The sequence below is a fragment of the Ctenopharyngodon idella genome, chromosome 23 (assembly GCF_019924925.1).
Source record: "Ctenopharyngodon idella isolate HZGC_01 chromosome 23, HZGC01, whole genome shotgun sequence".
Taxonomy (NCBI): Eukaryota; Metazoa; Chordata; class Actinopteri; order Cypriniformes; family Xenocyprididae; genus Ctenopharyngodon; species Ctenopharyngodon idella.
Window position 1 is genome coordinate 7,629,397 of NC_067242.1, and position 27,041 is coordinate 7,656,437.

The window sequence follows — 27,041 nt, forward strand, 5'->3', positions numbered from 1 at the left end:
AAACACACTCCAGATCATTTACCTGAAGACAGCAGAAACACTGTTTTGTCATTTAGTATCTTTGCTAATAAATTTCTATTGATCATTTTCAGAAACAGACACTCATGATTTACTTCATGTTATTTTGGGTGGATCTTCTCCCTCTAAACACTGTTTTAATGATCAGTTTCATTCAGACTTTGATGCTGAGAGCATTTAATACCTGTGCTGCAGATTTGATATCATCATGATACTGTAGAACAGGTCAAAGGTCATCCGATAGGGAATGACCGTCCAAATCTTGCTAAAGATTTCATTATAAAGCAGTTTTTTCTTTAAAAGATGAATATTTTGTCTCTTTTTAGCTCAATCATGTTGATGTTGAGAAGATCTGCTGTTGAGTCTCATATCAGTGTGTGTGAGTGTCGTTCGTCTCTTTCTCTGCTGGAGTTCATTTGAGTGTGACGGAGGTTTTTGTACGACGCTTTCACTAGAATGAAGCAATGTGGTTGACTTTCGGTGGAGGAACTGAACTGGTGATCAGAAGTAAGTATTTCTTAACTCTTTAATTAAAAATGTATGATGTGTGTGTTTTAAATGGAGGTTTAAGGTTATTGAAGAAGATTTGAAAACAATATTTGTAATTAATTACAAAAAAGTACTACTGAAAAGCATTACTTAAATTTCAAATCTTATTTACTGTCACACTATTTTATTTATTGATTGCACCAACTGAAGTATTTAAATATTTAATTTTATGAATATGACATATTTGGTGATATATATATATTTTTTAATGTTTCAAGGCATATTTCATTTTCATATTTAATGTTTTATATTAGTAAATTCACCCCTAACGTATGCTAATATTTCATTGTATTTTAACTAACTACAATATTTTATTTTAAATTATTTCTTAATATATTTTATTTTGTGCATGATACAAAAGTTGAATAATATAGACAAATTTAATTTAATCTGTGTCATCAAAAAGGAATTCAATTGATAAACATGTTCAAATTAATCATTTTAAACTATTAAGTTTACTTTAATTCTGTCATGAATTATGATTATTTTCAAAATACAAATAGTATATTGAAATGATCATTACATTTTTTCCTATATCTCAAAAGTCTTTGTAATAAAATTATCCATTTGCAATGGAAATACGTGTTTTTTTTTGTGTGTGTGTGTGTGTTTTTTTTGTTTGTTTTGTTTTTAAATCATTTTAAACATTTTACTTAATTCAGAAAAGTACAAATTAAAATAAATCTCACAGTATCATGTCTGCTTCACAGAACTGGTTTACATCTATACATATATCTTATATGTATAGATATATATTCAGCTGTGAATATTTTATTTTAATGGAGAATATTTCTAAAATGAATTCAGGATAGTTTGTATGAATTGTTTAATTAAAGCAGAGATGTGGAATTTCTGTAAAGATGAAATTATTGTGATTTTTACAAAAATTACCTTGTCTGACATCTGACTAATTCATAATCTAAAGACGTTCATGTCTGTTTGTGTGTGTTTGTGCAGCTGGTCCCGCAGTGAAGCCCTCCGTGTCTCTGCTGCCGCCCTCTTCTCTGCAGATCTCTGGAGACTCAGCCGCACTGCTCTGCCTGCTCAGCTCTTACTCTCCACAGGGGGCGACGGTGAGCTGGACGCTGGACGGGTCAGAGGTCACCGAGGGGGTTCAGACCAGCGCAGAGAGCGAGCGGGACGGACGCTACAGCCGCAGCAGCGTCCTGAGCCTCAGCAAAGCACGCTGGGAAGGCGCGGATCGCTTCGTCTGCAGAGTAAGACATGACGGAGCTGATCACGAGGCCTCGTTCCTCAAGAGCTCCGAGTGCTGATGTTTCTCCAGTCGAGACGAGCCGTATCTGAGCGTCCGGCAGGATTCACGGCAGTCACGTGATTTACAGCTCAATACTGAAGCAGTCTTTCAATGTGCTGCCATTGCTGTTCATTCAATAAAGCTTCTGAACGCGTTACATTTGTGTCCGACTGCATCATTGATCAGTGTGTCGTTCATTCAAAGTCCTGCACTAAAGTTTCAGCTGCTTTTGATTGATTGTAATAGTTGAGAACAGCTGCATTTAGCAGTAAATGTCAAATGAAGCTCTTGGGGTTTGAACATGGTCACTGGAGACGGAGCTGCTCTATTCTGAGAGGATCACAATCACTAAACCTGCCAATGCAAATGTGATTTTCACCTCAAACTCACAGTTTCACTCTTTGATTGGTTCATCGCTCTCAACTGGAACACTTTCACTTCTGCTCATGAGAAATTTTTTTCCTGTGTTTGTCCTCTGTGTGTCAGTAGTGTGTGATAGTGTTTGAGCAGCTGCAGTATCAGTTCAGTCACTCTGACTCTGTTCAGTCAACCTGCCATACCAAACAAGACCACAGGGAGATACAAACGGACTGAATTTAAATACTATGCAGATCCATTAAAAATTATTAAACACATATAACACCACTGATCCTTTCAAACTTCTCCAAAACACACTTGTTCGGCGAGCATCCGTTATTAAACACTCACAGTAGATTAATTTTGACAACTACGTGAATACATTGAACTGTGTTCATGCAGAAATATGATGTTATAGCGATCTGTGAGTCGAGAGCACAAATGTGCGGTTTGTTTGCACATCAATAATATCAGACTCGCGCATGCCTTGTGTACGACTCCTGTATGTCACTGTAATCGTCTTTACCTTCATTACAAACTGACGCTGGTTTTCTTTTTCCAACTGAGAGAGTTTGCGTTTTGAGCCACCGTTCAGTCTGTATTTCACAGCAGCACGATGAGAAACTGCCTGGGCTGAACCGAAACAATCACAGAATACATACGAGAGAGGTGGTGCCTTGTTTTAAATGTATTTTTTAATTAACTTAATTTAGCTTTTTAATGTAATGTATTACTAATTAAATTAATGAATTATATTAATATATTTAAATTAAGTTTAAGTTATCTCGCGGCCCACCTGGAGGATCACTGAGGACCCCTAGATGGCCGTGGCACACAGGTTGAAAACCACTGGCCTAGAACAAACCGCACGAAACTCGGAGCAACTTTCCTGAAAAAATTAGTGTTTCAAATTAATCATTTGAGTGACGACAGTCTGGGGCTGTGTTTCACATCGATTTTACACACTTGCGAACTTCCCTAAGCATTTCCCCTTAGGAAAGCATCCCCAGCGCGCCGCCATTTTGAAGTGCGTTCTACTTAGTGGACAAGTTTATATGGACAGACCCTCGAGCCCTCAATTTTTACTGAGGGAGTGAGTCTACTTCATATGTACACTTCAGGCAGATCCATAGACCACAATGCAACATGATTGTGACGTCACCACAGAACGTGTTTAATTTACCCCCACCACAATCAACTCTATGATATTTTAATTTATTTATTTATTTTTTTTTATATTTAAAACAACCCAAACACACCTATGTACATATAGAATGCTGCAATAAAAACAAATGCATTTGGTAAAAAATTTAAATAATAAATCAACTCCATCCACCAGTAGTGGGCAACGTGAGCATAACGTACATCCGAGTCAACGAGACTGAGGGGAGTTAGTGAGGGAAGGGCGAATCAGATGTTTTGAACGAATCAGATGAGTAAATGATGTGTCTTGTCACCATCTACTGGTGTAACTTGCAGAAAGAGTTTGCTGTAAAATCACCAGCATTAATGCTGCACATTTGTTGTGTGTTCATGATAGAGGATCTGTTTCTGTCACGAGACTCGAGCTCTAAGTACATCAGGACTTCTGCAATGAATTAAAATGAACATACAGGAGGAGATGGAGGGATGGAGGAGGAATATTCTCACTGGAGTGATGTAAGCAGCTGTTTATAATGTTGCGCTTGCGTTGTGATTGACAGGTGAAGATGAAACAAACCTTCTTTAAATTCTCTTTACTTAGGCTACATTTGTTAAAGTTGTGGTCATGTTCTGCTTTACAGTGATCTAAAGAAACTTTTCTTAGTGAGTCTTTTTATATTTGTAGTACTTTGAGTGTCTGTGTTGAATGAACAACTCAATTTGTGTGTGAAAGTGTGTGAGCAGCTGCAGTATCAGTTCAGTCACTGTGACTCTGACTGACGGAGGTTTTTGTACGACTCTTTATCACTGTGTGAACACTGGGTTACTGTTGATTTCATGGTAACTCTGACAGTAATAATGTCCAGCATCTTCAGTCTGGACTCCACTGATGGTCAGAGTGAAAATTCTTGCAGATGAACTACTGCCACTGACTCTAGATGGAGTTCCACTGTTACGGTCTGTTGCTCGATATATGAGGGGTTTAGGAGCTTCTCCAGGTTTCAGTAAGTACCAGCTGAAATAGTAAGTTCTACTTATAGCACCCCCCAACCACCCCGTTACTACATAAGTGTGTACATCACTGCTGGTTTTACAGTTGATGTTCACAGTTTGTCCTGGTTGAGCTGTTGTCATTGAGGGACTCTGAGTGACGGTGATCTGTCCTCTACACTCTGAAACACACAACAAGAAGAAAATCAACTCAAAACTTTGACAATATACTTGAAGAAATGAATTGATATCAAACTTGTGCTCCACAAACCTTGAGCAAACGCTGTGAGAGTCCAGATGAAGATGATGATGAAGGTCATGTTGATGAAGATTGTTGTGTGTGTCAGTGATGAAGTGTTAAACTCACAGCACTATAAACACTCTCAGAGCACTGAAGCATCTGATCAATATGCAAACACACTCCAGATCATTTACCTGAAGACAGCAGAAACACTGTTTTGTCATTTAGTATCTTTGCTAATAAATTTCTATTGATCATTTTCAGAAACAGACACTCATGATTTACTTCATGTTATTTTGGGTGGATCTTCTCCCTCTAAACACTGTTTTAATGATCAGTTTCATTCAGACTTTGATGCTGAGAGCATTTAATACCTGTGCTGCAGATTTGATATCATCATGATACTGTAGAATAGGTCAAAGGTCATCCAATAGGGAATGATCATCTGAATCTTTCATTATAAAGCAGGCCAATTAGTAGAGTTTAAAATCATGTGTTTTGTAAATGTGGTGTAATGCATTTTGGGACTGATTATGAAAGAAATTATTCCAGCCTTCATGCAATAACAAGTATTTCTTTAAAAGATGAATATTGTGTGTCTCTTTTCAGCTCAATCATGTTGATGTTGAGAAGATCTGCTGTTGAGTCTCATATCAGTGTGTGTGAGTGTCGTTCGTCTCTTTCTCTGCTGGAGTTTGTGTTCATTTGAGTGTGACGGAGGTTTTTGTACGACGCTTTCACTAGAATGAAGCACTGTGGTACACTTTCGGTGGAGGAACTAAACTGACCATCAGTAAGTCTCTAAAATTCTCTAATGAAAGTGTATGATATTTTAATTCAATCATTTTATTATATTTTTAGATTATTTCAGCAAACATTTGTTAACAAGTTTTTTTTATTATAAAATGTTTTTGAAATTAATTGCAGTATTTCATGTAATTATTTCATAATTTACTTACATTTTAGTTTCATGTTGTTTAATGCCGTTTTTCATTTTACATCAATAATTTAACTTAGTAACATTTCATTGTATTTAATTGTATGGATGGCAATATTTCATGATATATATTTAATTATTTCTTGATATAATTTTGTCTATAATTAATGGTAAATTTAACAAGGTTTTTTTTTTTTTTAAATGCATGACACAAAAGTTTGATAAAACAGACAAAATAAATCTAGTTCTGTAGTCGTCATCATCAGACAAAGACATTTAGCTAATGAGCATTTTAAAATTAATCATTCAAACTAGTAATTTTGCTGATGGATGTGATTGTCTTCACAGAATCATTTGAAAAAGATCAAAAAATCATATTTGAAACTTTGCTGAAAATTTTGATTGATTGCCAAAATAGAAATGTAGTCAAAATATATTCATCAATTTTCATGTGGGCAATGTTTTTAAAAATTAGATTGAGATTAAAATGTTCTGTAACTTACTAATTCTACAAAAAAAAGTATTTTTCCCTTTATTTCACTATTAATTTTCACTACTAATTTTATAATTCATATTGTTTTCATTGTATTTTAATGTTCTGACTGCAGTACTTTAAAATCTATTAATTATTTCTTGATCATTTTTTTTTTTTAATTCTTGGTAGTTTAAAAAAATTAAGGTTTTTTAAATGCATGACAACAACATTTGATAATACAGCCAATATAAATAAAATTTTGTTGGGGTCATCAGACAAAAAGAAATTAGTTAAAGAGCGTTTTGAAAATTAATCATTTAAACAGTTTAAACTCAAATTCGCTGATGCTTATGATTGTGATAGTCTGAATAGCAGAATATTTTCAAAATACAATTAATATCGAAATGATTATTTCAATTTGTTTTCTAGATCTTAATATAATCATCATAATATAATCATCAATGGACAATGCTTTTCAAAATCATTCTGGGGATCATTTTAAAATGTAACTTATATTTGAAGTCAAATTATCATAATTTCTACAGTTGTTCATGTCTGTTTGTGTGTGTTTGTGCAGCTGGTCCCGCAGTGAAGCCCTCCGTGTCTCTGCTGCCGCCCTCTTCTCTGCAGATCTCTGGAGACTCAGCCGCACTGCTCTGCCTGCTCAGCTCTTACTCTCCACAGGGGGCGACGGTGAGCTGGACGCTGGACGGGTCAGAGGTCACCGAGGGGGTTCAGACCAGCGCAGAGAGCGAGCGGGACGGACGCTACAGCCGCAGCAGCGTCCTGAGCCTCAGCAAAGCACGCTGGGAAGGCGTGGATCGCTTCGTCTGCAGAGTAAGACATGACGGAGCTGATCACGAGGCCTCGTTCCTCAAGAGCTCTGAGTGCTGATGTTTCTCCAGTCGAGACGAGCCGTATCTGAGCGTCCGGCAGGATTCACGGCAGTCACGTGATTTACAGCTCAATACTGAAGCAGTCTTTCAATGTGCTGCCATTGCTGTTCATTCAATAAAGCTTCTGAACGCGTTACATTTGTGTCCGACTGCATCATTGATCAGTGTGTCGTTCATTCAAAGTCCTGCACTAAAGTTTCAGCTGCTTTTGATTGATTGTAATAGTTGAGAACAGCTGCATTTAGCAGTAAATGTCAAATGAAGCTCTTGGGGTTTGAACATGGTCACTGGAGACGGAGCTGCTCTATTCTGAGAGGGTCACAATCACTAAACCTGCCAATGCAAATGTGATTTTCACCTCAAACTCACAGTTTCACTCTTTGATTGGTTCAACGCTCTGAACTGGAACACTTTCACTTCTGCTCATGAGAAATGAGTTATGAGTAATACATTTATAAACAGCTTTAGATGAAGGAGCTGCTTGATAAACATCTTTATGTTACTGATACACCATGACTTTAGTGTAGTTTAATGTACAAAACAAAACAACATATGGCACCATTATTGTTAGATTTGACACTCTGATTTCAGTCATAAGTCAGTTTTGAGCACATGTGTAGTTCCTGTGTTTGTCCTCTGTGTGTCAGTAATAATGTCCAGCATCTTCAGTCTGGACTCCACTGATGGTCAGAGTGAAATCACTGTTAGATCCACTGCCACTGAATCTAGATGGAGTTCCTGACTGGTGACTGTTTGTAATATAAATCAGGAGTTTTGGAGCTTCTCCAGGTTTCTGTAAGTACCAGCTCAGACCGGGTTGTCCATTACTATAACAGCAGTTCACATCACTGCTAAATTTACAGTTTATAGTGACTGATTGTCCAGTTTGAGAGAGCAGCTCTGAGGGAGTTTGAGTCCCACATAGAAGGCAACGTTCTCAGGACCTTGCGCAACGTTCCCTAAAAGTTCTCTAAAGGTGACGAAAATTCCGAACCTTTACAGAACATTCGGGACGTTCCTAAAATGTCCTCTTTTGGTAATGAAAGTGCTGCAGTTCAAGGTTCCTTATATGACTTTAGGGGGACGTTCCATTTTGGTTATTTTATGGTCACATAAGAACGTTACAAAGAGGATATTTGGGACATTAACAGAACGTTCCCACACGGTCCTCTGTTGGTCATTTAATAACGTTCCCGATATGAGTTTGTTCTATTTTGGTTATTTTATGGTTGCACGAGAACGTTACAAAGAGGACATTTGGGAAGTTATCAGAACGTTCTATAGCAATAGTCCCCTAAACATTTCCAGAACGTCCTGAATGATCCCTGAAGGTCCACCAAATAACGTCCCCCAAACCTTAAAAGAACTCCACATCATGACCGTCTCTGAACGTTCTGGGAACGTTACCACATGACAGGTTAGATGCTGAAAATAAAATACGTTTGAAGTCACCGTTATGGAGGTGAGCGTTTGCTTTAGATGTGCTCTTGATTCTTGACTTTTTAAACAATAGATTTTGTCTGGCTGCTTTAACTGTGTTTCCAGAACGTGTTTGTTTATTTGGTTGTTTAGTGATGATTCAATCATCATGGAGTGTCCTGATTCACTGATTTTCTCCTGAGTCTTAACTAACAGTTTTGAATTAATTAATTGTTGGTGTTTTTTTTTTTTTAATTCATTATACAAAAATCTTTTTTAAATCTTTTTTGTGACTTTAGAAGCTTGTTTTGTGAAGCTCAGAGTTACTGTTTATCTGAAAATTTTGTCACCATTGTTGAGGTTCATACGCAAAGTCTGTGTGTGTCCACGTGATCCTGTCTGAATAATAACTTAAAAACTTTAAAAATATCAAAACAGAACAGGAAGTTATGCAGTATTTTAGGGCTACAGTAACATGAAAACAACATAATACTCAGAGATCAGTGAATAAGGCCACTGTATGGTGAAACCATCAACAATAGACAACCAAATTCATTTGATCCAATCTTTTTTTTTTTTTTTTGCAACAAATGTTTAGAAACACAGTTACAACAGTTGGATAAAAACTAAAGTTAAATGTCAAGGGTCAGGAACCCAACTAAAGCAAACGCTTACCTCCATATCAGTGACTTCAAACTTTATAATTTTCTATAAAACCTCAACATCTAAATAAGTTTTGAATGAAAGAAATTGGTTTGTAATAAGTGAAGATGCTGAGATCTAGAGAGATCTGTTAGTGTTTAATGTTCTGTTTGTTATCTGAGTTTTGTGAGATCATCATTGTGCTGGAGAGTAGAGCCTGTGCTTCAGTCGATGATCCAGAAACACTGACGTTCTGCTGCATGTTGCTTTATTTAAAGACAGTAACTGTGTAGTTGCTGATGCAGTGATACAGTAGTTACATTAGCTTATGCATGTGCTGTTGTCAGCTAATGATTTACTGCAAGAGGTTTGTACTTTACAGAAAAGGTTTCATAATAATCCAGAAAATACCAGTAAAGTGTTTTTTTTTTTTTTTTTTTTTTTTTGTGAGAAAAATTTGTCTGAAAAGTCACTTTTGTTAATCAATTTAGCACTAATTTTCAATAGAATTTTTGACAAGAGCAACATCACATTTCCAAATAAAATATGGTTTCCTAAATGTTCAGAGAACATCCTGAATGTTCTGTGAAGGTCCACCAAATAACGTCCCCCAACCCTTAAAGGAACTCCACATATGACAGAACCCATTGAGGTTACCTATGTAGGTACTACCTTGGACCCATGTAGGGCAGCCTATATGGACTGATGTCTAACCCGTTTGTTAAACCCATATGGGCCCCATTTGTGTTGCCCATTTTGAGCCCATGCACTCATTTCCAATTAGTAACCCAGCTAGGACCCACATAGGGATAAGATGACCATTTTAGGACCATGCCCACTTGGTGCCCATGTAGCCCAAGCATAAACCATGTGGGGTCCACATATACATGTTGGCCGGGTAGAGTGTTTATTTAAATATGCCTCATAACAGGTTTAGATCCTACTAAAAACATTTCCTTTCTCAATTCATCATTGAGCAAGAAAAATCAAAATTCCTTCACTTATGTATAATTATTTTTTATGCCGATGGAGGTGGACATTATCACATTTTTATTTTATTTTTTGTGCTGGACTGTGGACACTCATAAGTCAGTTTTGAGCACATGTGTAGTTCCTGTGTTTGTCCTCTGTGTGTCAGTAGTGTGTGAAAGTGTGTGAGTAGCTGCAGTATCAGTTCAGTCACTGTGACTCTGACTGACAGAGGTTTTTGTACGACTCTTTATCACTGTGAACACATTTTTACTGTTGATGTAGTGGAAACTCTGACAGTAATAATGTCCAGCATCTTCAGTCTGGACTCCACTGATGGTCAGAGTGAAATCACTGTTAGATCCACTGCCACTGAATCTAGATGGAGTTCCTGACTGGAGGGTGTTTGCTAAATAAATCAGGAGTTTAGGAGCTTCTCCAGATTTCTGTAAGTACCAGTGTAGAGGCTGATTACTCCAACCCTGATAGACTTCAGGACTGGTTTTACAGGATACAGTAACTGAGTCTCCTGGATGAACAGATTTCACTGCAGGCGTCTGAGTGACTGTCACTTCACCTCTTGATTCTACATCAAGAAGAATTCAGAATTAAATATTTTGACAATATTTCTAGCACAAATAATCAGTTATAATAGAGTATGTTTAACTTCATATTTCCTCACCTGTGAAACAGTAGATAGTTAATATCCAGATGAAGATGGTGATGAAGCTCATGGTTGCTGTTGGTTCAGATTCTCAGTGTTCAAACTCAGAGTTATAAAGTTCTTATAAAAACAGAGTTATAAAACCTCCTGAAGCTTGTGCTGCGATGCAAATAATCTCTATGTAAATCTGTGTTACAACAGATAATGCAAATAAAAATAACAGTGTTTAGGATCTTTTCTCATGTTATGATTCAGAAACATGGAATCATGAGTTTAGAGGCTTTATGATGATTCATCCGAGTTGAATTACTAAAAGAAACAACATCACTGTGAACTGCATGCAAGGGCAAAGGTCATTTCAGAGGTCACAGGTCATCAAAACTTAAAATTGCTTTAAAGAAACAGTGCTTGAAAATGTATTCATCAACTGAAACACATAATATCACATGTACATAAACATTTACTCCCATCCATTCCAAATGAACCCTCCTTATGAATTAGATATTATTTACTCAATAATAACTAATTTATTTTTACCCAGCATTAACCCATTCTGTTATTAACTCAGCAATAATCATAATAATAACCCTACCCGGGTTACATAAACACATGCAGAGCACTGAAGTGTGTGTTGCTCATGTAAAACACTCTCTCTATGCAAACGCTTCAGGAGTGACAGTCTTCAAACTTCACAAAACATTTCATGAGTTCACATGTTAATTTAATCATTTATTGACATAAAACTACATAACGAACAAGAGCGCTGTTTAGTGTGAATGTCAGATCAACATCACAAGAATGTGATATTGATTTATACAATAGTTCAGTAAACAAAAAGTTACTAATGAGAAATTTACTTTTTTAGACTATTAAGAGTAGTTAGTTTGTTTTTCGGTTCAGTTGAAATGGTTCCAAACGAACATATTGCTAATCAACACATTCCTGAATAAATCAATGTTTTTGATTTGATTCTAAATATATTGAGAATCACAATTTTTTTTGTTTAAAATAGAGATCACGATTCTTCTATGGTTCTGAACAGATAATTAAACATGGAATGTAGCCTACTAGAGGTTTTGACAAAATATTGTCTATTTAAAAATGTTTAATTGTCATCAGCTGCGCTCAAAGGATCTGGCCTTACGTTTTTGAAGTTTGGTTAAGAAATTCATAAATAATAATAAAGCAAGATGTCCTGATGAAATATGTGAGATGTATGGTTGATTTAAACTGCAAAAGAAAAAACATAAATTAAAATGATTGTGACAGATGTGAAGAGGGAGAATTCATACGTACGTCTTTTTTTGACAAGAAAGACCTGTGCATCCCTCATTTGTCTGAATCTCCAGGTTCTCTGTTAATTATGATAATTGAGCTGCGTATGAGTGACAGAAGCATCATGACAAACTCTGTATTGGCAGAGGTCAGAGGTCATCTCAGAGGTCACAGGTCAAGTTGAAGATGTGACAGTGCTTGAAGGCTCTGAACACAATTTTACACCATAAATTAACATTAAGTAATTCTGCAAGGCCACTAGCATCACACCTCAGTTTTTAGATACATATTTCTGTGCCTTCATTGCTTCGTGATTTGAATTTTTCACTAAGTATTATGAAAATGAAAGTCTATTAAGAGAAGGAAGGGACACAAATTAAAAAACAATACAACTGAGTCTGATAGAGACATTGATGGACTTTTGCCTAGTTGTTTCTCTCCACTAATACTTAAGACTTCTGTCATCTATGATTATTAAGAGCAACGACATAATTTAGATGATTTTATTTCAGATGTTTGTGTGACGATGTTGTTTCAGATCCTCCTTTGAGCAGCTGCAGTATCAGTTCAGTCACTGTGACTCTGACTGACGGAGGTTTTTGTACGACTCTTTATCACTGTGTGAATGTTTCATCACCCTCACAACCACCATCAGAACCTCTTCTGCAATGAAGACTCTGACAGTAATAATGTCCAGCATCTTCAGTCTGGACTCCACTGATGGTCAGAGTGAAATCACTGTTAGATCCACTGCCACTGAATCTAGATGGAGTTTCAATGTTCCATTTTACAAAACGAATCAAGAGTTTAGGAGCTTCTCCAGGTTTTTGTAAGTACCAGAATAAACGATCATCCCCACTATATCTGAACACATCTCTGCTGGTTTTACAGTTGATGTTCACAGTTTGTCCTGGTTGAGCTGCTGTCATTGAGGGACTCTGAGTGACGGTGATCTGTCCTCTACACTCTGAAACACACAACAAGAAGAAAATCAACTCAAAACTTTGACAATATACTTGAAGAAATGAATTGATATCAAACTTGTGCTCCACAAACCTTGAGCAAACGCTGTGAGAGTCCAGATGAAGATGATGATGAAGGTCATGTTGATGAAGATTGTTGTGTGTGTCAGTGATGAAGTGTTAAACTCACAGCACTATAAACACTCTCAGAGCACTGAAGCATCTGATCAATATGCAAATGAACTCATTCTGTATTTAAATGAGGCTCTAAATTAGAGTTCAGGAGGAACTCATCCTGTCAATCACAACATTAAATATGTATCATGTATTCATGGTACACCAAGTGTGAACTTTAAAAATGTAGCATAAAATTTAGGACCAATTGTGATAAGATGAAATGTTTCAAAACTATATTATCATTATCTAAGCATCATCAGCTCGACTGTAATTCGGCTGCAGGTACGAGACCGCAGGTGATCACAGCTGTACTGATGACAGAAACCCTTCAGAGCAAAACTGGAGGGAGAGAAAACAGTGTCAACAGTTTCATTCCTGTTATCTTGCACTACATCACTGCGCCACTAGAGGGCGGTGTGAACAGACAGAAGTACCAGTGATGAACAGGACAGTGATTAACAAGGACAGTTAATACAGTGATGAATTTATCCAATGGGGCTCCTGTGTGTGTAACTGTAACGGCTGCAAAAGTGACAAACAGTACTTCAGTTCTGGCCTAAAGTCATTGTTTGAGCCAAAGGGTACATGACCTGCAAAGTTTACTTTACAGGGTATATGGCCAACATAAGACAAACACTTGGCCTTTGGTTAGCTTCAATGCACGTGTACACTCTCTAGCATAATAAGTTTAGCATGTAGCTTTAATTGTCTTTGGGTTCCTTTACAGCTCAGAAACACCAATCCAGAAACATTTTCTATAGCTGTGAGAAACAAACGTGTTTAAAACACATCAGGGGGTTGAATACAGGTCGAGTTTATTCTGTAAAAATAACATCATCAGACCTTCTCTGAGACTTTCTGAACTGTGTCATGTCAGATAACGCGGTCACAACACTGAACCAAAACACGCACATTCCCTTACATACTGGGGGTGCTGGTGAGCTGGACGCTGGATGGGTCAGAGGTCACAGAAAAGGTTCAGACCAGTGCAGAGTGCAAAATATCCATATTTAAAACTTTATAAACCGTAAACTCTAGCTTCCACTAACTGTCATACGTGCGTTCACGAGAGAGTAGTGTCCCAGCTTATGATGTAGGACGCAGGCGCAGTGTGAGCTCCAGTGAAAATATTTTATATTATATACCTTGTGAATATCCAGGTTGCTACAACAAAGCTAAAGTCTTGAGATTACATGCGCCAACATCAAAGGGAGATGCGCCATTACATTTTACAAATTCGCTGTAAAGGATCCTGAGCGATTAAAGCTATGGCTGCTCGCTATTCGCTGGGATGTAAATACACCTGTGGAAAAATTATATCAACGCGTGTTGTGCAGTCAATATTTTAGGTCCGAGGATTACAAGGCAGCAAAGAGTGGAAGTACAAGATGACTTCTAAAAATGGTCAGATGTGCCTATGCCTGCGCTGTTGTTTCAGCCAAATGAGGTATATATTCAACAAATACTGTAATAAGATTGCTATATGAAGTGAAGTAATCGCTCATGTAACTGTTGTAAAGTTTTTTTTTAATAATTTTTTTAATCTCTACATGCAATTTAACATTTAAAACTAGCACAACTCGGTATGCCACCAACCTGAGCTGACTATAAAACAAATGCATAGAGTGAATACAGCTAGCCCACATCTATAACACCATAATATTTACACACAAAAAAATATTTACTCCACAGACAGTACACCACCAGGTCCTTCAGGCCTTGGTCGACGCCTCCAGTTTTATACGAGGTAAGGAGAATACTACTTCGAGTAGGCTACACTTTGGCTCAACAAAGACAGAAATCCTTTATATTGTGTTACACAGCAGCGATCAGTCCTCTCACCGGCAGCATCAAAAAAGTCTAAAGGTGGCACTCCAATCACACATTCGCGGCAGCAAACTCTCTCAACCTCTGTTGGAATAGCTTCGAATACCACCACGGAAACGATTTACGGCTGCGACGCGGCTACCGGAGCTGATCTGCGGCCACTCTAATCAATGCTTGTGTTTACACCAGCTGTGCCTCACCGCTTCACTAAAGATAGGCGGCAAGTCTATTTTTGACGGACACCGCAGACGCGCGCAGTGTAAATAAGGGGTCGTGAGCTCTCCGTCTCCTCAATTCTGTTGTTTGTGCCGCTGCAGCCTCCTTCATCTCCCGGAGTTCCTGGTCGGTATACTCCGGTTCAAACAAATATGGCTGGGCAAAAAACTCAGTCTCCTCTTGGCTTATATTGAAATCCTCCGACATTTTTCTTTACAAATCCTAGTTTTGTACTTTTAATTCGTGACCGGTGTTTTGTTTTGCTCTCTCCCCTGCGCTTCCGTGTTCGTCACCGGAGCTCACACTGCGCCTGCGTCCTTCATCATAAGCTGGGATGCTACTCTCTCGTGAACGCGCGTATGACAGTTAGCGGAAGCTAGAAATTACAGTTTATAAAGTTTTAAATATGGATATTTTTCTTACACAAACGCATCGCTTCGCTTCAGAAGACCTTTATGAACCCCTCCGGAGTCGTGTGGACTTCTTTTATAACTGATGGGTGCATTTTTTCTGTCTTTAGAATTTGACCCACCATCCACTCCCATTATAAAGCATGGATTAGCCTGGACATTATTTAATATAACTCCGATTGTATTCGTCTAAAAGAAGAATGTCATATACACCTAGGATGGCTTGAGGGTGAGTAAATCATGGGGTAATTTTCAGTTTTGGGTGAACTATCCCTTTAAAATAGCAGGCTAATATGAAACTCTTACTGTCTGCAGTACAAATTACATGTACCGGGATACTCAAATGAAACAAACATGGAGAATTATGAAAATTAATATCTATTATTAATAAAAGGCGGCAACTGAAATCACTCAGATCTCAAACGTGTTACTGACAAAATCTCTTTCTGACCTCTATAATTATTAAGAGTGGCAGATTAATTTAGATGGTTTTATTTCTGATGTTTGTGTGACGATGTTGTTTCAGATCCTCCTTTGAGCAGCTGCAGTATCAGTTCAGTCACTGTGACTCTGACTGACGGAGGTTTTTGTACGACTCTTTATCACTGTGTGAACACATCTTTACTGTTGATTTCATGGTAACTCTGACAGTAATAATGTCCAGCATCTTCAGTCTGGACTCCACTGATGGTCAGAGTGAAATCACTGTTAGATCCACTGCCACTGAATCTAGATGGAGTTCCTGACTCGAGGGTGTTTGCTAAATAAATCAGGAGTTTAGGAGCTTCTCCAGGTTTCTGTAAGTACCAGGCTACATAATCATCAGAACCATCATTGAACACATCTCTGCTGGTTTTACAGTTGATGTTCACAGTTTGTTCTTGAGCTGCTGTCACTGAGGGACTCTGAGTGACGGTGATCTGTCCTCTACACTCTGAAACACACAACAAGAAGAAATTCAGCAGAAGACATTAATGATCTTTACCAGAACAAGTACATGTACTGTAGTAAATGTAGTAAATGCAGTAAAGTGAGTGTCACCGTTGAGCAGCAGCAGCAGAGAGCAGATGATCAGAGCGTGTGTCCTCATCTTTACTGGGAATGAGTGAAACTGAAGGACAGTGATGTTGGATTTACAGTCGGACTGACAGACGCTCTGATATTGAGCTCCAATCACAGGGGTGGGACACAAATTCAAAGCGTTTCCTCTCAAATGTGTCACAGACACTGACAGCAGAGCAGATCTGAGACATCTAACAATGATAAAAATGATTTTTACTCCTCAAACACTGATATTATATTAGTAAATGATCAAATAATTATTTTAGAAACAAGTAACTTTATTTTCCTTTATGTATTGTGACTTTCTCCCAATTACATTTAGTTTTTACTCTGAGGTGGAAACAGGCTTAAATGTTTTTTTTGGACTCATATTTGTCTTCTTCAGTCACCTGTGATCTCTGCTTTCTGCATTTCATACAAGACTATATGTGTGCTTTATCATTCAGTCATGATTATATTAAAATTCAATTAACATAAAATATAATTGTAACTATATTTCTGAATCAGCAGACACAGCTGATAAATTGTATATATTTTGTAATCATTTCAATCACAACTTGTAATAATTGCTTTAATGAGCTCATTGTTTCTAAATGAATACATAATGTTAGATGACTGCATGATTTGTATTATCTTACAATTTATGAAATATGAACATTATTTTGACACAATCATCTCTGATAACTGATTACTGTAAATTGTAATGTAGAAACATGTATTTTTTGTAAATCTGCTTTGAAACGATATATTCTGTGAAAAAAAGCTATACAAATAAATGTGAGATCTTTGTGTCATTTTTGTTTCAGGTCTTTCATTGGATCAGGACTTTAGCTCATATTTTATAAATAAACTTCACTCAATGGAGCATGAAAACACCTGCAGATACATGATGAAACGAGAACATGCAGACAAACAGATATAGTGTTTGATAACTTTCATTTCTGAAGATAAACATGCATGACAGACACATATCATTAATCTAAAAATAGTTCTCAGCTACCAGTTTGTATCTTCTCATAGTTTTGTGAATACATTTTCAATAAAAATTCAGTTAAAAGCACAAATTAATATTCTTATCTTGCTCTTTCTTATCAGAAGCTGTGATTGGTGCAGTGGAGGGAGAGGCGTGTCTGAACTGAACTGTTGATCAGGACTACAATTAAAACAGCAGCTAATATAAAACTCTTACTGTCTGCAGTATATAGTATGAATACAGTGTATAGTGTACAAATGACATGTTAGAATGGGATACTCAAATTAAATATCCAGCTAGAAATTTGTAATGTTCTGGGAATGTTTTCAGCAGCAAGTTTTATTTTTGTTCCCAGAACATTCTGCTAAAAGGTAGGAAAACATTCTCTAAAAACATTCTAAAAATGTTTAGTGATAACATTGATAGAACATTATCTCCTAACATTCTTATGAAGTGTTTAGCGGGAAGCTTTCCATTGGCCGCTGGATGTGGACTCAAATGTTGCTTAGACTTCAAATTTTGGTTGAAAGTGAAAACCCAACCTTTGTTTGATGTCAAGCTCCAACATTATTAAACAACTCAAAAAACAGCATTACCAGCTTCACTTAAACCAGATTGACTTTATTTCTGTAGTGTACAAAAGTTCTTGTTGAGAATGAAAAGAGGTTTAGATGTTGATGTTTTATTAAAAATAATAGTTAGGTTTGCTGTCACCATTATGGAGATCAGTGTTTGCTTTAGTTGGTCAGTTTGACCTGACATTGAAATGTTAGTTTTTGTTTGGTTGCTATAACTGTGTTTGTTATGTAAAGAACAACCAATGTAATTGTGATCAGATGATGTTGACTACTTATTGATGATAAATATATGATCATCATAATGGTCTGATCAACTGGTCTCATCCAGAGTCTAATCTATGTTATTAATTTCATATTTTTGATTGTGCTGATATTTTTCTACAGCATGACAACCAGCAGTGTTTTTATTAAATAATCTGTATCATTAAAAAAAAAATCACTGTATACAAACCATTTTGAACTACTGAGCCACTTAAACACACAGAGACATCAAGAATCAGCTTATGAATCTCAACAATGGTGACATGGTTCATGCTGCAATGAGTTTTGTATGGTGCACCCAGAATGCATTGCAGCATGACGCATGTCACCATTGTTGAGAATCATACACTGATTCTTGATGTTTGAGTGTGTCTCAATGACAAAAAAATTACAATTTTTGTGTGCATGTTTTTATTTAAAACGTGAGAATATCTGATTAAAAAACACTGCTAGATCTAATATTACAGAATCACAGAGTTGTTATAACAAATAATGTGAAATTAATTCCATAGATTAAATTGGGTGAAGTCAGATTATCAAACCGTTATGTGATGATAAAAACTTTATCATCAACAAATAGTTAACGTTCTCTGAGCACTAACAAGCACTTACAGCAACCAAAGAAAAACTAACATTAAAAAGTTAAGTCGAACTACCCAACTAATGCAAACACCGGTCTCCATAATGGTGACATCAAACCAAACTATTACTTTCAAACGACATCGGCATCTAAATCTCTTTTTATCTCAATAAGAGCTTTTATACACATATGACAGAAATAAAATCAATCTGGTTTGTAATGTGAAGCTGGTAATACTGTTTTTGGAGTTGTTTAATGACATTGGAGCTTGACGTCAAAATTTTGTGTTTAGACATCAACCTGATTTTCATTTTCAATCAAAATTTGACGTCTATGGGTGACGTTGGAGTCCACATCCAGTGCCCGATGGGAAACTTCCCTCTAAAAACTTTATAAGAATGTTAGGGGATAATGTTCTAACAATGCTGTCACTAAACATTAATGGCTGTGTGTTGAGTTATTTTGAGGGGACAGCAAATTTACACTGTCATACAATCTGTACACTCACTACTTTACATTGTAGCAAAGTGTCATTTCTTCAGTGTTGTCACATGAAAAGATATAATAAAATATTTACAAAAATGTGAGGGGTGTACTCACTTCTGTGAGATACTGTATCTACAAAATGTTAAAAGGGAAATTATACATATATCTTCATGACATGAAAGATTCTTAATTATTTTTTACGTTTTTTTGCTGTACAAACGTAAGTATTTATACGTTTTAGTGTTATAAATATGTCAATATAGTACGTTTCAGCACCTTTCTAAACGTACAAAAATGTATGTTTTGTGTCTTTGAAAGTTACGTATTAATACCTACAATGCGATCAGGCTGGGCACCCTGTGCTGCCATGCATTTCACTGCTTTTTAACGTTTATTTTTTTACAGTGCAGCTGCAGTGTCAGTTCAGTCACTGTGACTCTGACTGACGGAGGTTTTTGTATGACTCTTTATCACTGTGTGAATGTTATATCACCCTCACAACCACCATCAGAACGTCTTCTGCAATGAAGACTCAGACAGTAATAATGTCCAGCATCTTCAGTCTGGACTCCACTGATGGTCAGAGTGAAATCACTGTTAGATCCACTGCCACTGAATCTAGATGGAGTTCCTGACTCGAGTTTTTTTACATAACGAATCAGGAGTTTAGGAGCTTCTCCAGGTTTCTGTAAGAACCAGGATAAACCTTCATCCCCATCATCCCATCTGTGTACATCTCTGCTGGTTTTACAATTGATGTTCACAGTTTGTCCTGGTTGAGCTGCTGTCATTGAGGGACTCTGAGTGACGGTGATCTGTCCTCTACACTCTGAAACACACAACAAGAAGAAGATCAACTCAAAACTTTGACAATATACTTGAAGAAATGAATTGATATCAAACTTGTGCTCCACAAACCTTGAGCAAACGCTGTGAGAGTCCAGATGAAGATGATGATGAAGGTCATGTTGATGAAGATTGTTGTGTGTGTCAGTGATGAAGTGTTAAACTCACAGCACTATAAACACTCTCAGAGCACTGAAGCATCTGATCAATATGCAAACACACTCCAGATCATTTACCTGAAGACAGCAGAAACACTGTTTTGTCATTTAGTATCTTTGCTAATAAATTTCTATTGATCATTTTCAGAAACAGACACTCATGATTTACTTCATGTTATTTTGGGTGGATCTTCTCCCTCTAAACACTGTTTTAATGATCAGTTTCATTCAGACTTTGATGCTGAGAGCATTTAATACCTGTGCTGCAGATTTGATATCATCATGATACTGTAGAACAGGTCAAAGGTCATCCAATAGAGAATGAATCTAATTCTGGCTAAAGATTTCATTATAAAGCAGTTTTTTCTTTAAAAGATGAATATTTTGTCTCTTTTTAGCTCAATCATGTTGATGTTGAGAAGATCTGCTGTTGAGTCTCATATCAGTGTGTGTGAGTGTCGTTCGTCTCTTTCTCTGCTGGAGTTTGTGTTCATTTGAGTGTGACGGAGGTTTTTGTACGACGCTTTCACTAGAATGAAGCACTGTGGAGGACTTTCGGTGGAGGAACTAAACTGACCATCAGTAAGTCTCTAAAATTCTCTAAAAAAATTATTTTTTATTTAATTGTTTTGTTTTTAGATTATTCAAGCAAGCATTTTGCAACTTTTTAAAAATTATAAAATAGTTTAAATTAAAAAAAAAAATTAACTGCATTATTTCATGGTGAATTTAATTGTTTCATAATTTCTTTAAATTTGTCTGCTATTTTATAAATACATATTTATATTCAGTTATATATATAAATCAGTTGATTAATAATTAATTGATTCATTCATAAAGTCAGTCTCTTGTCTCCATCTACTGGCGTAACGATGTAAGTTGCAGAAAGACTCGCTGTAAATCACCAGCACTAATGCTGCAGGTAAACACATCTGTCGTGTCCATGATGGAGGATCAGTTTCTGTCACAAGACTCGACTGTACATCAGGACTTCTGAAATGAATTAAAACGGACATAAATGTGGAGATGGAGTGATGGAGGGAGTAACTCTGACAGTAATAATGTCCAGCATCTTCAGTCTGGACTCCACTGATGGTCAGAGTGAAATCACTGTTAGATCCACTGCCACTGAATCTAGATGGAGTTCCTGACTGGAGGGTGTTTGCATAATAAATCAGGAGTTTAGGAGCTTCTCCAGGTTTCTGTAAGTACCAGTGTAGAGGTTGATTACCCCAACCCTGATAGACTTCAGGACTGGTTTTACAGGATACAGTAACTGAGTCTCCTGGATGAACAGATTTCACTGCAGGCGTCTGAGTGACTGTCACTTCACCTCTTGATTCTACATCAAGAAAAGTATTAAATATTTATTGAAAAACAATATTTCAAGTACAGAGGATTAGAGTATGTTTAACGTCACATTTAACGTGTGAAACAGTAGCTAGTTAATATCCAGATGAAGATGGTGATGAAGCTCATGGTTGCTTTTGTTTCAGATTCTCAGTGTTCAAACTCACAGAGCTTTAAAACCTCCTGAAGCTTGTGCTGTGATGCAAATAATCTCTATGTAAATCTGGGAAATGATTCAGACACAGGTCACAGGTCATCAAAACTATTAAAATTGCTTTAATTAACAATGCATTGAGATATGCATGATAGAGTCAGTAGTTTTGATAAATCAGTTATGTTTAATATCATTATTAGTTTGATAATCTTGGAGGGAAAGATGAAGAAGCTCAAGAAGATATGGTGGCAGTTTTGTTTGTTTGATTTGATATCAATATACACTCTGTTTTCTCTGATTCTGAGCATATTTGACTCAAACCAGTCTGTCACAGGACAGATCACAGTCTAATAGAGCTGATTTCAGTCATAAGTCAGTTTTGAGCACATGTGTAGTTCCTGTGTTTGTCCTCTGTGTGTCAGTAGTGTGTGAAAGTGTGTGAGCAGCTGCAGTATCAGTTCAGTCACTGTGACTCTGACTGACGGAGGTTTTTGTACGACTCTTTATCACTGTGTGAACACATATTTACTGTTGATTTCATGGTAACTCTGACAGTAATAATGTCCAGCATCTTCAGTCTGGACTCCACTGATGGTCAGAGTGAAATCACTGTTAGATCCACTGCCACTGAATCTAGATGGAGTTCCTGACTCGAGGGTGTTTGCTAAATAAATCAGGAGTTTAGGAGCTTCTCCAGGTTTCTGTAAGTACCAGGCTACATAATCATCAGAACCATCATTGAACACATCTCTGCTGGTTTTACAGTTGATGTTCACAGTTTGTCCTGGTTGAGCTGCTGTCATTGAGGGACTCTGAGTGACGGTGATCTGTCCTCTACACTCTGAAACACACAACAAGAAGAAAATCACCAGAAGAAATGAATTATCTTTGTCAAAACAAGTACATGTAATTTATTAAATACACTCATCATGAGCACTATACTGAATCTCACCGTTGAGCAGCAGCAGCAGAGAGCAGATGATCAGAGCGTGTGTCCTCATCTTTACTGGGAATGAGTGAAACTGAAGGACAGTGATGTTGGATTTACAGTCGGACTGACAGACGCTCTGATATTGAGCTCCAATCACAGGGGTGGGACACAAATTCAAAGCGTTTCCTCTCAAATGTGTCACAGACACTGACAGCAGAGTGGAAATGACAGATAATACAATTAAAAAACTTCATTTTTCCTCATCAAACACTCAACTCATATTCTCATGAATTACCTGGGATATGTCAGTGTTCAGTTGTATATCATATAAAGTTTATTTGAAAGTTTTCACACAAATTATCACATTTATTTATAGGAAGAAAAAGGCTTGAATTTGCTATTTCTTTTGGACTATTATTTGTCTTTTTTTGGTATATGTAAAACTGTTGAGTTGAAGTTTGATATTTTAGAGTTATTTTCTGTCACTCATCTTCTTTTTCCCAACTTGTTAAAATAAAATAATTGCTAATAATTTCTAATTTCATCATTTTTGTTCAATAAAATATTTATGTGACTGCTGAGAGTTTTAAAGATGTAAAATGTACATGTTATAGCCTTTTAGTTTCTGTAAAACAGAAAATGGTATTTGAATTTTTGTGATTCAAAACTCAGTGATATTTCCTTTTTAAGTTATTTCATAATTAATCAGCATATTTACCAAAATATGAAACGTATTCTGAACATTTACTCTTTTCATGAGTAGTTTGTGAGCATTAATGTGTTTATGGAATAATGATGTGATTTTCTTTGACTGTTTTCTTCTTCATGTTGTTTCTCTCGCTGTTGGAGAATTTCTCCCAGTGTGAGGAGACGGCAGTGTTCAGAGGAGATCTGCTGCTCTTCTCACTCATGTCTCACATGGAGACCAACAGTGTGTTTCTCTGCAGCACATGAGGGACTCATTCATTCTCCACATCAGCTTCAGTCGCTTCATCTGCATCTGCTCTGCTTTCTGCCTTTCACACAAGACTAGATGTGTGATTTATCATTCAGTCATTGTTACATTAAAATTCAGTCAATAAATAAAATAAAACTGTAACTTTGTGTCTTTGTTTTTCTTTTTTTGTGTCATTTTTTTCTGGGTCCTTCACTGGATCTTTAGTTCACATTTTATAAATAAACTTCACTCAATGGAGCACGAAAACACCTGCAGATACATGATGAAACAAGAACATGTGGCCAAATTATGAACCTCATAGATACAGTGTTAGATACATTTAATAGGATAAAGAGTGTTATAGATTAAAGTATTTAGCATCTATAGAGTTTAATGAATGCTAATTTAATATTTATGAAAATTTTCACTGTTGAGTGTGTGTGAAAGTGTGTGAGCAGCTGCAGTATCAGTTCAGTCACTGTGACTCTGACTGACGGAGGTTTTTGTACGACTCTTTATCACTGTGTGAAGACTGGACCACTGTCCCAGTGGTAACCCTGACAGTAATAATGTCCAGCATCTTCAGTCTGGACTCCACTGATGGTCAGAGTGAAATTACTGCCAGATGAACTACTGCCTCTGACTCTAGATTCAGTTCCATTGTTGCGGGCTGTTGCTCGAGATATGAGCAGTTGAAGAGCTTCTCCAGGTTTCTGTAAGTACCAGCTGAAATAGTAAGAATAAGCTTGACCAACCCCCACAAACCCTCCTACTACTACAGTGTGTACATCTCTGCTGGTTTTACAGTTGATGTTCACAGTTTGTCCTGGTTGAGCTGCTGTCATTGAGGGACTCTGAGTGACGGTGATCTGTCCTCTACACTCTGAAACACACAACAAGAAGAAAATCAACTCAAAACTTTGACAATATACTTGAAGAAATGAATTGATATCAGACTTGTGCTCCACAAACCTTGAGCAAACGCTGTGAGAGTCCAGATGAAGATGATGATGAAGGTCATGTTGATGAAGATTGTTGTGTGTGTCAGTGATGAAGTGTTAAACTCACAGCACTATAAACACTCTCAGAGCACTGAAGCATCTGATCAATATGCAAACACACTCCAGATCATTTACCTGAAGACAGCAGAAACACTGTTTTGTCATTTAGTATCTTTGCTAATAAATTTCTATTGATCATTTTCAGAAACAGACACTCATGATTTACTTCATGTTATTTTGGGTGGATCTTCTCCCTCTAAACACTGTTTTAATGATCAGTTTCATTCAGACTTTGATGCTGAGAGCATTTAATACCTGTGCTGCAGATTTGATATCATCATGATACTGTAGAATAGGTCAAAGGTCATCCAATAGGGAATGATCATCTGAATCTTTCATTATAAAGCAGGCCAAGTAGTAGAGTTTAAAATCATGTGTTTTGTAAATGTGGTGTAATGCATTTTGGGACTGATTATGAAAGAAATTATTACAGCCTTCATGCAATAACAAGTATTTATTTTAAAAGATGAAGATTTTGTGTCTCTTTTCAGCTCAATCATGTTGATGTTGAGAAGATCTGCTGTTGAGTCTCATATCAGTGTGTGTGAGTGTCGTTCGTCTCTTTCTCTGCTGGAGTTTGTGTTCATTTGAGTGTGACGGAGGTTTTTGTACGACGCTTTCACTAGAATGAAGCACTGTGGTACACTTTCGGTGGAGGAACTGAACTGACCATCAGATGTAAGTCTTTCTTAAATTATCTAAAAAAAAAGATATGATATTTTGATTAATTAGTTTTATTTTGTTTTTTGATTATTTCAGCAAACATTTGTTAAAAAGATTATTCATTTATTATTATAAAAAAATAGGTTTTTGAAAAGTTTCCTTAATAATTCATTTACGTTCTTTTTCATTTTACATGAATAATTTAACTTATTGGTAACATTTGATTGTATTTTAATGTATGGATGGCAGTATTTTATGATATATTCAATTATTTCTTGATATATATAATTCTGTCTATAATTAATGGTAAATTTAACAGGTAAGGGTTTTTAAAGTCATGACACCAAAGTTTAATAATACAGACAAAATAAATATAATTGTGTAAGACATCATCAGACAAAGTTAATAAGCATTTTAAAAATTAATAGTTTAAACTGTGAAGTTTAATGATGATTATGATTGTAAGTGTTTTAACAGAATTAAAAAATGTATAATTGAAACTGCTGAACATTATGATTGACTGTGAGTATCAAAAAAATATGAAGAATTAAAAAAAAAAATATATATATATATATATATAATTAATACAGAAATTATGTAAATTTGTTTTCCAAATCTTATGAAGAAATCACAATATATTAATCATTTTTCATGTGGACAATGTTTTTAAAAAAATAGATTGAGATTAAAAAGTTCTGTAACTTCTGAAAAAAAATCATATGAATATATTTTTTCATTCATTTCATTATTTCATATTATTTTTAAATATAATTTTTAATTTTACATGAATAATTTAAAATCTTATTATTTCTAACATTTCATGTATTCACTGCAGTACTTTAAAATCTATTCAATTATTTCTTGATATATACATCATTTTTTATGTAATTCTTGGTAAATTTAACAATTAAGAGTTTTTTAAATGCATGAAACAAAAGTTTTATAATATGGACAAAATATAATTTTGTTGGCTTCATCAGACAAAAAGAAACTTAGTTGAAGAGCATTTTGAAAATTTGTCTTTTAAACTATTTAAAATATCAAATTTGAATCTGATGTTTATGATTGTGATCGTCTGAATAGCAGAATATTATAATAATTAATATTGAAATGATCATTTAAATTTGTTTTCTTATAACAACATCACAATATAATCATCAATTTACTTGGACAATGTTTTTCAAAATCATTCTGGGGATCATTTTAAAATTTAACTTATATTTGAAGTCAAATTATCCTAATTTCTACAGTTGTTCATGTCTGTTTGTGTGTGTTTGTGCAGCTGGTCCCGCAGTGAAGCCCTCCGTGTCTCTGCTGCCGCCCTCTTCTCTGCAGATCTCTGGAGACTCAGCCGCACTGCTCTGCCTGCTCAGCTCTTACTCTCCACAGGGGGCGACGGTGAGCTGGACGCTGGACGGGTCAGAGGTCACCGAGGGGGTTCAGACCAGCGCAGAGAGCGAGCGGGACGGACGCTACAGCCGCAGCAGCGTCCTGAGCCTCAGCAAAGCACGCTGGGAAGGCGCGGATCGCTTCGTCTGCAGAGTAAGACATGACGGAGCTGATCACGAGGCCTCGTTCC

At 36.4% G+C, this 27,041-nt stretch overlaps 6 long non-coding RNA genes across 12 annotated transcripts; 2 read left to right on the plus strand and 4 right to left on the minus strand.

Moving 5' to 3' along the window:
* The first annotated feature begins 485 nt into the window (after nucleotides 1-485).
* LOC127506084 (uncharacterized) lies at nucleotides 486-24,462 on the plus strand. 6 transcript variants are annotated; one of them, XR_007927891.1, is made up of 5 exons: nucleotides 486-525; nucleotides 1,525-3,838; nucleotides 4,237-4,320; nucleotides 7,651-10,125; nucleotides 16,006-16,321. It is a non-coding gene; the product is annotated as an uncharacterized LOC127506084 (long non-coding RNA). The 6 variants fall into 6 exon arrangements; XR_007927892.1 differs by lacking the exons at nucleotides 7,651-10,125; nucleotides 16,006-16,321 and adding an exon at nucleotides 24,448-24,462; XR_007927893.1 differs by lacking the exons at nucleotides 7,651-10,125; nucleotides 16,006-16,321 and adding an exon at nucleotides 5,163-5,177 and having other exon boundaries at nucleotides 1,525-3,882; nucleotides 4,237-4,326.
* On the minus strand, nucleotides 1,773-7,504 carry LOC127506097 (uncharacterized). Its single transcript, XR_007927905.1, has 2 exons — nucleotides 7,195-7,504; nucleotides 1,773-2,176 (listed from the first exon to the last, which is right to left on the minus strand). It is a non-coding gene; the product is annotated as an uncharacterized LOC127506097 (long non-coding RNA).
* LOC127506093 (uncharacterized) lies at nucleotides 5,306-6,997 on the plus strand. The gene is made up of 2 exons (XR_007927901.1): nucleotides 5,306-5,346; nucleotides 6,543-6,997. It is a non-coding gene; the product is annotated as an uncharacterized LOC127506093 (long non-coding RNA).
* On the minus strand, nucleotides 12,486-20,745 carry LOC127506085 (uncharacterized). 2 transcript variants are annotated; one of them, XR_007927895.1, is made up of 2 exons: nucleotides 20,281-20,745; nucleotides 12,486-12,797 (listed from the first exon to the last, which is right to left on the minus strand). It is a non-coding gene; the product is annotated as an uncharacterized LOC127506085 (long non-coding RNA). The 2 variants fall into 2 exon arrangements; XR_007927894.1 differs by lacking the exon at nucleotides 20,281-20,745 and adding an exon at nucleotides 12,887-16,024.
* LOC127506092 (uncharacterized) lies at nucleotides 22,628-24,229 on the minus strand. Its single transcript, XR_007927900.1, has 2 exons — nucleotides 22,823-24,229; nucleotides 22,628-22,711 (listed from the first exon to the last, which is right to left on the minus strand). It is a non-coding gene; the product is annotated as an uncharacterized LOC127506092 (long non-coding RNA).
* Nucleotides 24,463-24,537: 75 nt separating the features above from the next.
* LOC127506086 (uncharacterized) lies at nucleotides 24,538-25,283 on the minus strand. The gene is made up of 2 exons (XR_007927896.1): nucleotides 24,711-25,283; nucleotides 24,538-24,621 (listed from the first exon to the last, which is right to left on the minus strand). It is a non-coding gene; the product is annotated as an uncharacterized LOC127506086 (long non-coding RNA).
* Nucleotides 25,284-27,041: the final 1,758 nt, after the last annotated feature.